The sequence below is a fragment of the Acromyrmex echinatior genome, chromosome 7 (genome assembly GCF_024713525.1).
Source record: "Acromyrmex echinatior isolate Ae372 chromosome 7, ASM2471352v2, whole genome shotgun sequence".
Lineage (NCBI taxonomy): Eukaryota > Metazoa > Arthropoda > Insecta > Hymenoptera > Formicidae > Acromyrmex > Acromyrmex echinatior.
Window position 1 is genome coordinate 1,460,924 of NC_141858.1, and position 15,781 is coordinate 1,476,704.

At 32.9% G+C, this 15,781-nt stretch overlaps 1 protein-coding gene across 11 annotated transcripts in view; it reads left to right on the forward strand.

Moving 5' to 3' along the window:
• Positions 1 to 15,781, forward strand: part of Ack-like (activated Cdc42 kinase-like) — a 343,307-nt gene that overhangs the window by 94,988 nt on the left and 232,538 nt on the right. The window lies entirely within an intron of this gene.

Here is a 15,781-nt window from a genome sequence, read left to right on the forward strand (position 1 = left end):
TGGAACAGTTGTTGAACAGTTGTCAGATGGCGGGAAAGGCGGCCCATCAGGACAAAATGGGCTCGATAGAGACAATGGGAAGAGAGGAAGCGCCACAAAAAAGACAGACGAAGAATTCACATTAGCTATTGATGAAATGAAATTAACCGATCTCAAAGACTAATTGCGGAAGCGAGGTATATCGTCGACCGGCAATAAAAAAGCCAATTCAAAGAAAGACTGCGAAGAGCTGAAGATACCGCGAATGATAAGGAGGATAATACAATGGGCGACGAAGACGAGTTAGACAGCAGCGATTCGACGGATGACGAAGAGAAGCAGAATACGCAGACAGAAGATGTCGACCGATAAAATGCAGAGCACGAAGTCAGTGGCGGAATGGCGAGCGCGAACGAAGAAGACGACTGAGAGATCGAGACGCCATATCGGACACCGATGTATTGGACATCGATGTTGGACGAAAACAAGGTGTATCGGAATCAGCCAACCGCCGGTCGCAGGAAAATAACTTCACGATCAAGGACGTAGAGGAGCTTACCGCATTTTACGGGCAATGATAGGTTACCGATCAGCAATTGGATTTCAGAGTTCGAAGACATGAGCACCCTACTCAAGTGGAATCACTTACCGAAGTTAGTTTATGGCAAGTGCATGCTAAAGGCTAAAATACGATTCGTGTCGTTCGAAAAAGGGATCATCTCTTGAAATACGATTAAATGCCGGCTGAAGAGAGAATTTAAAATTGAATTGAACAGTGCGACGATACACAGTCAACTATACAGGCGTAAACAGCAATCAACTGAAAGTACCCGGCAGTACATCTACGCGATGCAAGAGATCGCCGATCAAGGTCACATAGAGGAATATGCCCTCGTCCAACACATCAAAGGCGGCATACAAGACGAAGAATGCAATAAGATGGTGTCGTATAACGCGAAAACGATACGCGAATTAAAGAAATGTTTCAAAGTGTACGATCGCATCAAAGAAAAAGCACAGCGGAAAAAAACAACTATTAAGAAGAACAGTGTTAAAGATAGCCCAAAAGACGCGGCGAAAGTGCAAACCAGATCAAATACATAGCCAGCTGGCAAAAAGCATTGCTTCAATTGCGATTCCACAGAACATGATGTTAAAAGTTGTACGAATGCCGACAAAGGGCCGAAGTGTTTCAAAAGCAACGAATATGGGCACATCGCTTCAAAGCGTACACAATTACAACAACCAGAAGCATCGATGTTTGCAGTAAACTACATCAACAATACCAGTGACAAATTCGTCTCAATAGAGATTGCCGATTTGGCATACGGTGCCTTAATCGACACGAGCAATGACGTGAGCCTGGTGCGTCATGACGTGTATGAGAAGATCGGCAAGCTCAATTTAAACAATACGACTCTTTACAGGGCTGGGGAATGTCTGCCGATAGATACCTTTCGCCTGAAGTTCTCTATTCAAGGAGATGCTTACGAAATTCAGGCATACGTAGTTCCTCAGCGTGACCGAGTTGATTCTCGGATGCGATTTCCTGGAAGATATCAAAGTTACTATAAAGAAAGGAAGAATTGAAGTCAAATGATCTTTGACTGAAGATACCATCACCCTTAAGACAGAAGCCATCGATAAGGACCAGCTAAATAGATTCGAAGAATTAGCCACCGTCTATAAATTATGTCACCGTCGAAGAAATCGAAATTGCAGAGTCGTACCGGAGCAGAGTCAAAACGTTAATTAGAGAGTATCATCCAAAGAATAATGTGAAGATCATAATAGAGACCAAGATTACTGAAGGATCGAACGCCGTTCACTTGCGTCCACGTAGGCTTGCTCCGAAGGAAAAGAACATTTTAGGCAAATAGACGAATAGTTAGAAGCCGGCATAATTAAATTCAGTCGCAGCGAGTATGCTAGTCCTGTAGTTATTGTACGCAAAAAAGATGACTCCAGTCGTTTGTTAGATTATCGGTCCTTAAATAAGAAAATAGTTCGCGATAAATATCCGATGCCATTGATAGACGATAGAATAGATGCATTAGTTAACTTTCAAGTGTTCTCATCGATTTAAAGAATGGGTTCTTTCATGTGCCAGTAGAAGCAAAAAGCCAAAAGTATACAGCTTTTGTTACGCCAAGCGACCAATATGAGTTCATGAAGGCATCTTTCGGATTATGCAATAGTCCGATTAGCTTCTTACGATTTATTGACGAAGTATTCCGTGATCTCATCCGGAGATCCGTGATTCTCACATATATGGACGATTTAATTATTTCGGGTTACGAACAAAGAAGATGTGTTTTGTAAATTATCCGTGTTAACTGTTGCCGCTAATCATGATTTAAGCATTAATTGGAAAAAATGTAAGTTTTTATAGAAATAGAATTCCTAGGACATATTATTGGAAATGGTTGCGTCAAACCATTCTCAACTATTATAAAATCCTTGCAGTCCAGAATTTCCCGCAACCGAAGTCGTTGAAACAGCTGCAGAGCTTTTTGGGTTTCACGAGCTATTTTAGGAAATTCGTGAAAGACTACGCCCAGATAGCATATCCGTTGTATGAGGTGAAAGGAGAACAACATTTCTGTTTCGAGTTGGTGCAACAAGCTGCATTCAATAGATTGAAAGATGCATTGTCGAGAGAGCCAGTTCTTCGTATATACGGTCACTGAATTACACACCGACGCGAGTAAGCAGGGATATGGAGCGTTTCTTTCTACAAAGAAAAGCCAATGAAAAAGATTTCCATTCGGTTTATTATATGAGCAGTAAGACCATCGATGCCGAAAAGAAATTCCTATGAACTTGAAATTATGGTGATAATCAAAGCGATAAGGAAGTTCCATACCTATTTGTTAGGAATTAGGTTTAAAATCATATCTGACTGCCAAGCGTTTCAAAAGACACTTAGTAAAGAAAATCTACCTCCTAAGATGGACACTCATATTGGAAGATTTCGATTCAATCGATGAAATCATTTTAATGAAATCGAACATCGGGCAGGTAAATGTATAAAAAAAAACACGTCGACGCATTGAGATTCCCCGTGATGCTTATTGAGGATGTTGATTAAGAATGAGCAAGATAAAGAAGAGCGATTATATACTATTAAGCGATTGTTAGTTAAGAATCTTACAAAAACTATTTAATAGAAAAAGGGACTAGTAATGAGAAAAATAGACGATAAAATAGTAGTAGCGTTGTTGTCGAGTATGCATGATATTATAAAAAAAGCGCACGAAAACGGGCATTTTGGTGTTAAAAAAGTATAATAGTAGAGATGCTTCAAGAAGAATATTATATTCTAAAATTAAAAGAAAAAACCGAAAGCTTTATCGAATGTTGCGTACCGTGTATATTATCTGAAAAAAAAAGGAAGGTGAATTGAAACCGATTCCCAAGGGCGATGTATCGTTAAATACATATCACCTTGGTCATTTAGATCCAATGACTAGTACATCTAAGTTTTATAAGTACTTATTAGTTATAATGGAACGGCTTCTCAAAGTTTGTGCGATTGTTCCCCACTAAAACTACGAATACCAAAGAGATAATAGATAAGCTTACAGCGATGCAGCAGATCTTTAGTAATCCTAGGCGCGTTATAATGAATCGGGGCGCGGCGTTTACCAACGGTCGTTGCGTCAGTCCCAAAAGGACAGCTCGATGGTCGTTGCGACGGGTAAGATTAGATTCGATTCGGTCGTCAACGAAGCGTGACGATAGCGTGTGATTGAGAATATATATATATCTTTTGTATCTCGTGTATCAATAAACTGTGTTAAGCCATTGACAAGCGTTATCGTCTGCAAGATCCCCACATATATGTACAGGGTGTCTCAGAACTCGCATACTGCCAGTTACTAACATTTTCTGTAAAATTCTAAGATGAAAAGCATCCTACCAAAAAGCGATACGCTGAGTAAAATTTAAGTGGTGAGATATTAAAGTTGACGAATGAGCGCGCGTGGAATTCGCACAGCCAGTATCGGCACAACCGGGACTGGAGCGAAATATTTCAAACATTTGGATTGGATCATGTCAAAGCGTTTCTCATTACTCTTTGCATTTAATTTAACTAATTAGTTAAAAATTATTTAAAATACACCAATTATTGTATTTTTGTTTTAAAAATTTGAAAATTGTTTAAAACATCCAAATTATTTAAAAACAAAAATTATTTATAAAACATTAATATTGTTTAACGAATATTAAAAAGATTTAACAAATATCAAAATTATGTTAGCAATGTTACAATTATTTAAAAAAGTTTATTATTACTGTAAAAATGAAAAAAAATTTAAATAATTCATAATTGGTTAAATAATTTATAAGGATGTAAAAAATGTTTCAAAATTCTGTAATTTGTTTTAAAAATCTCAAAAAATATTCAGTACAATCTTGTTCGATTAAACACATGAATGTTAGGATCTGGTTGAAAGGGATGCGCCTCGAAAGGCAAATCGAAAGTGATCATTTTGATGTAACATTATGTATTTAAACCATTTATACAGACATTCATCGAGCATGTAACGATACATTCGGAATATTACACGGTTCTAGTAGATATACGACACGTTAAACCAAGCTACATGGTAACAATATGGGGAGGGGGGAGTGGAGGTTGTAAAGCCCCCCCATCGTTCCGCGGGACGTTATCGAGCCTCGAGTATTTTCCGATGGCATATAGCTGATACGCGGTACATCTCGAGTCATCCCCGGGCCGGATATATCCTGAGTAGATGGATGAAGCCCGAGCCGTCATTGGGCGCCACGTTTGGTGATTTGCGAGACACCGTCTGAGACCGTTCGCGTTAGGTTTGAACGATAAAGAAAGAGGAAATGACACACTGCGAGTGGTCGCGCGACTATCCAGAGCAAGTTGTGCGAGCCAAATCATCGGACGCCCATGTGCAACCCATGGCCTGAGACGACATCAGATTGCAAAGCGGGTCAAAGGCCCGATTGTTTTGGCAGACGCATATGCAGATTAACGCTGCGTCGCTAATCGCTCAGAGACGCCTCGACCTTTTCTTACCTGAGCAAGTCAGCAAGGGAAAATAAGTTCTCTTTCGAGGAATGAATGCGGTTCTCGCAATCTTAATTGTCGTAGCTTCTTTCTATTCTTAAATAATATGCCGAGCCGTTCCTTCAAATGTACGCTGTTTCAGCTCACTTATCAAGATGACGGATTCGCCCGAGCGCGCGTTTCTTCTTTAGAGAGAGAAAACAAGGGAGTTCTGAGAGAGGCATGCGCCATGGAGATGTGTAGAAGAGTGACGAAAACACTCGAAGCGCGGTCTTTCTTATTTTAAACGCATTTATCATTCAGGTGTGCCCGAACAAATCTTAAAAAAATTGTTTAAAAAAATCTTATCATTGCTACAACAAAAACCTAAAAATTAAAATAATAACATACAAATACTTTTAAAAACTAAAAATTATTTAAAATATCTTAAAATAGTTTACAAAAGTTAAAAATTATTATGAAATTCTGTAAATTCTTTTTATTGCTTTAAAAATTGAAAAATTCTACAAAATACCTCAAAATTGCTTTAAAAGTTTTAAATTATTAAAATCTGCAATTTATTGTTAAAAAATACTAAAAATTGTTTATTAAATATCAAAATCGTTTTATTATAATAAAGCAATAATAAACTTTTTAAATAATTGTAACGTTGCTTACATAATTTTGATATTTGTTAAATCTTTTTAATATTCAAATAATACGTTTATTTATGTTTATAAATAATTTAACGTTTTATAAACAATTTTTATTGTTTTTAAATAATTTGTAGATGCTTTAAACAATTTTCAAATAAAACAAATTGATGTATATTAAACAATTTTTTACTAATTAGATGCAAAATTAAATTAAATGCAAAGAGTAATGAAAAACATACTTTGTCATAATGCAAATGTCAGAAGTGCTTCGCGCCAGTTTTGGTTGTACCAATCTTGATCGCGCGAATTCCATGCGTGCCCATTCGTCAACTTCAATATTTCATCATTCAAATTCTACTCATCATATCGCTTTTTGATAAAGAGCTTTTTCGTCTTAGAATTTCATGGAAAATAAGATTATAATTGATACGCGAGTTTTGAGACACCCTGTATACATTGTTGGGCTCGTGCGGCCGATTTGCGAGCCTAGTCACTTTCGTGAACGCGTACACACATTCCTGGACCGCTGAAATAAAGAACACGAGTTCTTTAATAAAAAAGGAATTAAAAACGTTTATTAATAAGAGAACACAGAACACAGCGAACGATAAATGATAGAGCAGGAAAGACACAGCATGGAAACACACGTCCGAATATGAAGACTTGTTTGACAGTTGAACGGCTAATCGCTTCGGCAACGCGCTCACTTTTATACACCGCGAATATCGGCAAGGCATAATTCTGTCCTCCCTCTTGTAGATTGTCATCCCGACAATCATGGCTTCTTCGAAAACATGACTTTCAAAGGAATCCCGGACTCCCGACCAGTTTCCTGCTCCCTATTGCGCTACCGCCACAATTTTCCGGAGCTCTGTGTGTGTATGGGGAGGTCCTCTTAAGACCTAATCCTTCGTATTTGAAACATTTTGAGTCTTCTTTTTTTCTGAGCAAACCTCTCTCCAGTTTCTCCCCAGAGGGTAGCTAATCCTCTGGAAAAATTCGCACGGGTATCCTCTCATCTTCGCGAAGGGAATTTTAGGATCTTCTTATCTCTTCTCTTGAAGTCTTGCGCTCTTGATTTTTTTTCGGAAAGGTGAGGGGGAGTTTGACTTCATCATTGGGGGTATTTCTACCCCCAATCTCCATTTCGGATTTGCTCTCCATCCGATGGAAAAACCATAGCTTAAAAACCGCGGGCGAGGCGGTTTTTTTTAAAAAAAGAACCCTAAATCTTGTTCCGATTTCGCCTTCGTTGCGAAGCCACCGTCGAGATCTCTTACATTTTAGGTCGCCGACGAATTTTTCTTCAATGTCGTTGAATCCTCCTATCCTCCTTTTTCCATGTCACACGAGCTCACATTGTGACTCACTCGAATTCTGTAACTAAAAGCAATTAACGTGCAGCTTATACTGCACAACTAAGTATAGACTTTATTTCCCACCAAGTCATATCAGATCCGATTTACTACATATTATTTATCTATCTATTCGTTCATTTCCTCTAAACACTTCTCAATATAAGGTGCTAACCTATTTGAGTATACTTTATTTTTACATTAGTTCGATTTGCAAATACAATACACGACGTCGCTTAAATTCTTTACTACGCAATACGGGCCTTCCCAATTATTCTGCAACTTCGGAGTTTTTCTTTTATTTCTTTAGGAGGATTATACAGTCAGATTATATTTTCTGCCTCTCCTCGAAATAGATTTGTTTGGCCTTTTGGTCGTACCAAGTTTTCGTTTGTGAAGATTAGATATTTACTCATTTCCTTTTATCTCTCCCAGCTTCCTTTTTATCTTTCCTAAATAGCCTTCAAGAGAATCAGTTTTCTCAATTTAAAAATTTATGTTAATCATTGATTCGTGCGAAGGACAAACAGATTACAGTTTGCATGATGAAATATTTGAAAATGATGTTTACTTTTATCACCAGGTAAAAATTTTTATTAAAAAATTACAAAATGCTCCTACTTTGCTTAAAAATCAACGAGAAATAGCATCACGCAAAAATGCTATAAAAATTCTTATGCTATAAACATTCTTTGATCATAATCAATTAAGCGCTTCTGCCTTTTTCGAAAGAAGTACTTAAGAAGCGTTAAAATTCTTTGTACACACTTCTTTGATGCATCGACAAACTTTACATTTTCATCAGGGAAATTGTCATTATATAACTAGTCTTATTTGCCCAAACGTATTTTTATCTAATTTCCAAATGAACTAAGAGAAATTAAAAAAATTAAAACCAATAACAGATGATAAATTACAAATGTTTTTTAATTTAAATAATAGTCATTTAGACGAATTTTTTAGTCAACGCAACCGTTCAATCGTACGAGCTCATGTGAAAGACATGACCAAAAGTTAAGCTGTATATAAACATTGACAACAAAGAAAGAAGCACCAAATCCTTGTAAATAAATTAAAATATAAAGAATCAAGAGATTCCGTGTCATTTTTAATATTGAGTCCATATAATTATTTATTTATAAAAATCATTTCATTAATTTTTTTGTACTTAAAGTTTTGTTAATATTGAAAAGAATCCGCAATATAGGCTTTGTAAGTATAAAATAATGTAATCAAAAGAAGGGCAAAGAGCCAGTAACGTAGCAAGAACTTAATTTAAATTAAATCATAAAATTCATATAATAATTATAACTGACAAAAACAAACGCTTCGACTTCGCTCGAGTCATTTCCAATGTTTTCATAATATTTAAACATCGCTATAAACCAACAATATACATGATATTGTAAAACTCATTATAATTCATAATCCCGTATTTTTTATTTCGTGTAGTACGCTGCGAGTCATTTATACGAAAATCAAAAAACAATCAGAAAACAATTCTAGAAAAGTAACCGTGAACAAAAAAATTAATACTTAATATACACAAATTAGTAATATAATAATATACCTTGTCAGTAATATCAATAAATGTGTTGAGAGTCCATTAAAAAAAAGAGAGAAAAAAACGCAGATAAATGGTATCCATATCGTGGTACAATATGTTGGTTTTTTTAATTGAAGTAAATTTGCAAAAGAAACGAATATTTCCACGACGTCAGATAACGCAATGTTGAGAAGGAAAACAGTTATCGAGAACGGAAAACAGGAGGGAAAGAAAAGAAAATATTAGGAAGGAGAAAGAGAATGTATAATGTTAGAATACAATTCTGGCAAAGACTCTGTGTCATTTTGTCTTTATTCCATGTTTCTTTTTTAATGAACCATTTCAGATATTAATTTTTTATTGTATGAAAGCTCTAATATGTCCATTTTATCCCATTTAAAGTTGTGACGATAGATATTGAATGAATCTTTCAGATATTGTATTGACATATGGAATAGTAAAAAATCTTTCTGTGTCATCCTTGTTATTATTTAAATTAATTAATATTATTAACATGAAATTTAATTCTATTATGAATAGTCGAGAAAATAAAATGTAGAGGATATCCATTCTGTAAAAAAATATTGAGCGTCAATTAAATTATTTTGTTGGAACTTCGGATGACAAACGAAAAATCTTATTCACTACTCCGTAAATTAAATCTCTTTTATGACAAAGCGGATGGTGTGAATAGAAATTAAGGAATCTACCGGAAAAGTTTGCTTTGCAATATACATCGAAAATAAGGTTCTGTTCTTCAATAATCAATCTATCCAAAAAACTTATTTTTCCATCAATGCCAACCTCCATAGGGAACTACAGTCTAGTATGTAACGAATTAAAGATACTCAAAATATCTCCAATACTCTCAAACGGAGCAGACAAAATAATGTCGTCAACATATCGATAATAAAATAACAACCGAACAGGCAACATTCCAATTTCTTCAAAGTCTTGCATAATTATATTTGCAACGACTGGTAACAAGGCTGATCCCATAGGGGTCCCAAATATTTGTTTTGTATATTTTTTTACTAAAGATAAAAACCATAGAATTCAAAACCATCCGAAAAGTAATCAAAAATTCATCTAAAGAAATTTTTGTTTTCTTAGATATAGAATCCCACCTTCTAACAACATTATCAGATGTCAAATCTGTAGGTATATTAGTAAATAGGGATACCATATCCAAGGAAACCTAGACCTAGACCAACAGACCTAGAATCTGGTTCTAGTTTGACATCTTTTAATTTATTAATGAGATCAGTACTATTCTTTATAAAACTAGGAGCTTCCGGTATGGAGTCGTTAATGATATTATGTAGAAATAATGATAAATTATATAGTGGACTATTTATAGATGAAACAATGATTCTAAGAGGATAGTTTTGTTTATGAATTTTCATTAAACCGTATGTGTGCTCTAGAAATAATCCTGTCAGTCGTACTCAACCTCCGATATGCCAAGTCATCTATAAATCCTTTTACTTTCCACGTACTAAGTACGCAAATCGCTCGTCAGTTTTTTTGTAGAATCTTTAGTTATCATTTCATATGTATTATTGTCTGAAATCATCGATTTCATCTTGAATATGTAATCTAGGTGTACAAATAAGTTTTAAAGCGTTTTTTTGTGTAACATATAATTTAAACTTAGAATTCAAATATTTTCGCGCTCTTTTGATATATAGTGGCGCTGAATGTGTACTATTAAAAAACATAATTGACTTCACAAAATTGGAAACTTAACCTCAAAATTAAATGGTTTTAAAATGGCGAGCGACAAGCAATTTATTCGACACTGCATTCGATACGAATTTCATCAAGGAAAAAGCACTGCTAAAGCATGCGAATCAATTTGTTCTGTTCTTGGAGTCAATATTGTATCCAAAAGTACGTGTGAGTTTTGATTTAGGCGATTTAAAGAGGATGATTTTGATGTTAGCGATAGAGAACGTAGTGGTGCTCCTCAGAATGTTACAAACAATGAATTGCAAGCATTACTCGATCAAAACTCATGTCAAACACCAAACGAACTTGCATTGTAACTTGGAGTAACTCAACAAGATATTTCAATTCGTTTACGGCAGATGGGAAAGATTCTGAAGGAAGGAAAGTGGGTGCCGCATGCATTAAGTGAAAAAAACAAAAATGATCGTCTTGAGAAGTGTTTGAATCTGTACAATAAACAGCATAGAAAATTTTTCTTGTGGAAAATCGTGACTGGTGATGGATTTTTTACGATAATTCTAAAAAGAGAAAACATTATGTGGATCCAGGACAACCCACTATATTAACGCCAAAGCGCAACATCTACAGCAGCAAAGTTATGCTATGCATCTGGTGGGACATGAAGGGTGTGCTATATTATGAACTGCTCCATCCGAATGAAACGGTTAACAGTTATCGCTACAGTTAACAATTGATCCGTTTAAATCAAGAAATCGAACGAAATCGTCCATTTACTGGCAAAGGAAAACGTCCTGTGAAGTTGCTTCATGACAACGCTAGGCCTCATGTTGGTAAACCTATAAAGGAAACGTTGCTAGCTCTTGGTTGGAAAGTTCTGCCGCACCCGGCGTATAGCCCAGACATAGCCCCTTCTGATTATCATTTATTCCGGTCAATGCAAAACGCCTTGTCCGGTGTACACTTTCGAGCATTTGAAGAAGTGCGAAAATGGGTGGATAATTTTATCGCATCGAAAGACGAAACCTTCCTCGCTTCTGGAATTCGCAAGCTGCTCGAAAGATGGCTAAAGGTCATATATAATGATGGAGATTATTTTGATAATTAAGTGTGTTTTCGTTTCTAAATAAATAAATATTAAATTTCATTAAAAACGCTTTAAAACTTATTTGTACACCTAGATTAGTTTATTTTGAGCAACAGTGACATTTCCTTTATCTGCTTTAGAAATTAATATTTCAAGATGATCTTTAACAAATTTCTTTGTTGTCTTAATCCAATTACATAATAATTTATTATTAGAACTTGTTCTGGGAAACTCATTCTGAAACCTCTCAAGAATCGAAACCGTATTATTTCTAACAAAATTAATTTTCTTATATTCGGAATCAATTTGGTATTGAAACAATTTTTTGTAACTTTATGAAATTAAGCGTTAATGTTAGAGCACGTATTAGATTTCTGAAATCTTGCATTAATTTTAATTTAATTCCACATTTAAAAAAATACACAAATAGTAATTAGCATTATACAAGTAATTTAGCATTGTACAATAGGTATTTTTATAAAAGATTTGAGAGAATACAATTAAATAATGTAAAAACAATTTTGCGATTGCAATTGAAGGACTCATATCATTACTTACATTGTATAGAGTGAAAATCTTTGATTTCTCATCTAAAATTCACAGTGTCTTGCCAGCTTCCATAGTTTGCGAATTTTTTAAATATTTAGACAACATTAATAGTTTTAATTTTTTTCAACATACAATGAGAATAGATAAGAAGATTCAATGGTTGAGAAAAAAAGACTTGAAAAATAAAAGATTAAATATTAAAATTTCTTATGTTTATGCGTTTAAAAAATAAAATTATATCTGAGAAAGTCTTAATGAAAAATCATTACAGTTCATAGAAAAAATACATATTTCGGCTGAATTATTTGGTGAAGCGGCTCCTCTAGATTCTTTAAATAAAAAATGGTTTCTTAATTTGAGTAATATCGATATTCCTATAGAAGTCCGGTATCTGCTACAGTTAGAGGAAGGCTTTGGCCTTTCTATTAATAAACACAATATTGATAGAACATTAATTGCATTCATTAAAAATGTTGAAAACAATTATTGGTCGCCGGAATAACATAATTAATTTTGTTAGAAATAATACGGTTTCGATTCTTGAGAGGTTTCAGAATGAGTTTCCCAGGACAAGTTCTAATAATAAATTATCATGTAATTGGATTAAAACAACAAAGAAATTTGTTAAAGATCATCTTGAAATATTAATCTCTAAAGCAGATAAAGGAAATGTCACCGTTGCTCAAAATAAACTAGATTACTTATTCAAGATGAAATCGATGATTTCAGACAACAATACATATGAGATGATAACTAAAGATTCTACAAAAAAACTGACGAGCGATTTGCGTAGCATACTTAGTACATGGAAAGTAAAAGGGTTTATAGATGACTTGGCATATCGGAGGTTGAGTACGACTGACAGGATTATTTCTAGAGCACACACATACGGTTTAATGAAAATTCATAAACAAAACTATCCTCTTAGAATCATTGTTTCATCTATTAGGTGTTGGAATTAATTCGTAGCGTTTTACAAATGATGGGAAGTACTTTCATTAATGTATTTTTTAATGCTCATGTGAAATAAATAACATTCTTTCATTAAAAAACGCTACGAATTAATTCTAACACCTAATATAAATAGTCCACTATATAATTTATCATTATTTCTACATAATATCATTAACGACTCCATACCGGAAGCTCCTAGTTTTATAAAGAATAGTACTGATCTCATTAATAAATTAAAAGATGTCAAACTAGAACCAGATTCTAGGTCTGTTGGTTTCCTTGGATATGGTATCCCTATTTACTAATATACCTACAGATTTGACATCTGATAGTGTTGTTAGAAGGTGGGATTCTATATCTAAGAAAACAAAAATTTCTTTAGATGAATTTTTGATTACTTTTCGGATGGTTTTGAATTCTACGGTTTTTATCTTTAGTAAAAAAATATACAAAACAAATATTTGGGACCCCTATGGGATCAGCCTTGTTACCAGTCGTTGCAAATATAATTATGCAAGACTTTGAAGAAATTGGAATGTTGCCTGTTCGGTTGTTATTTTATTATCGATATGTTGACGACATTATTTTGTCTGCTCCGTCTGAGAGTATTGGAGATATTTTGAGTATCTTTAATTCGTTACATACTAGACTGTAGTTCCCTATGGAGGTTGGCATTGATGGAAAAATAAGTTTTTTGGATAGATTGATTATTGAAGAACAGAACCTTATTTTCGATGTATATTGCAAAGCAAACTTTTCCGGTAGATTCCTTAATTTCTATTCACACCATCCGCTTTGTCATAAAAGAGATGTAATTTACGGAGTAGTGAATAAGATTTTTCGTTTGTCATCCGAAGTTCCAACAAAATAATTTAATTGACGCTCAATATTTTTTTACAGAATGGATATCCTCTACATTTTATTTTCTCGACTATTATTCATAATAGAATTAAATTTCATGTTAATAATATTAATTAGTTTAAATAATAACAAGGATGATACAGAAAGATTTTTTACTATTCCATATGTCAATACAATATCTGAAAGATTCATTCAATATCTATCGTCACAACTTTAAATGGGATAAAATGGACATATTAGAGCTTTCATACAATAAAAAATTAATATCTGAAATGGTTCATATTAAAAAACAGAAACATGGAATAAAGACAAAATGACACAGAGTCTTTGCCAGAATTGTATTCTAACATTATACATTCTCTTTCTCCTTCCTAATATTTTCTTTTCTTTCCCTCCTGTTTTCCGTTCTCGATAACTGTTTTCCTTCTCGATATTGCGTTATCTGACGTCGTGGAAATATTCGTTTCTTTTGCAAATTTATTTCAATTAAAAAAACCAACATATTGTACCACGATATGGATACCATTTATCTGCGTTTTTTCTCTCTTTTTTTTAATGGACTCTCAACACATTTATTGATATTACTGACAAGGTATATTATTATATTAATTTGTGTATTAAGTATTAATTTTTTTGTTCACAGTTACTTTTCTAGAATTGTTTTCTGATTACTTTGATTTTCGGTATAAATGATTCGCAACGTAATGATTATAAATGATTCTGCACGAAATAAAGAATATGGGATTATAAATTATAATGAGTTTGCAATATCATATATATTGTTGGTTTATAGCGATTTTTAATTTTTTTTAAATATTACGAAAACATTGAAAATGACTTGAGCGGAAACGTTTGTTTTTATCAATTATAATTGTTATACGAATTTTATGATTTAATTTAAATTAAAGTTCTTTGCTACGTTACTGGCTCTTTGACTACATTGTTTTATATTTACAGAGTCTTATTATTATTTATTAATTTATTTCAAAGGAAGTTAATCAAAATATAATAATATACGAAATTTATATATAACAGTTTAAAAATTTATTTTATAGCGTAAATTTTATATTAAAATTATGTTAATCTTTTGAGTGTCAGACTTCAAAATGTAAAAACGGTCCCAAGATATTTTATCCAAGATATTTTTGTGTATTGATTTAAATGAAAATTTATGTGGGTTTTCAAGACTGAATACAAATTTGATATTAGAACTTCATCGTTCAAAATGGCAATAGGGTACAAAAATTGTAACGTATTGATCTTATTTCGTGCTTTAATCGTCAGTCTTTGTTTAATTATGTATTTGAAATTGTTAAATATAAATTTGATGTTAACGTAATAAATCAATTTTAAGGTGATAACTACATATGTGGTGGAAAATTTTACAAAATTCGTAATATATCAGTGTATATTATTACATTTTGTCATATATTTTCATATATTGTATTATAATTTTTGAAATCGCTGCGGATTTCGAATTTGATGTTTTATAATTACGTCAAATATTATTTTAAAAATATAACCAAACATTTTATAATAAAATATATTGTGTTTAGAATTTTAAAGGAAAATGTATAATTTATACTATAGAAGATTTATTTATTGTATATAAAAATTTTATTTCTAATGTTTAAAAAAGCTTATAAAAATTCGTTGGATTTTTAAAAGTAAATTTTAGAAATTTTAATTTTAATTTAATTCATTTATTCCTCAAATTCCTGCGTATACGGCTATTAAAAGAATTTTCTATTTGTTCTATAAAATGCTGAAAGTTTTATGTTAAAACCATTATTTTGAATTTGCAAATTTTGGTTTAGAAAAATCAAAAATTTTAATTTTAAATACTTATAAAAAATTGTAAATCGATTAGTAATCGAAATAATGATTTCTATTTTGTAATGTCTCGGTTTATTAACATAAAATTTGTATATTAGACTCTTACATACTCTTTTATTATATTTTATTGAAATATCAAGAGTCCTTTATTATTATTAATAAAAAATTATATTTCCAAACAATTTTTAATAGTATTTTTAAAAGAAGGTGATTAATTTCATGACATCTGTAGACGTTGTAGAT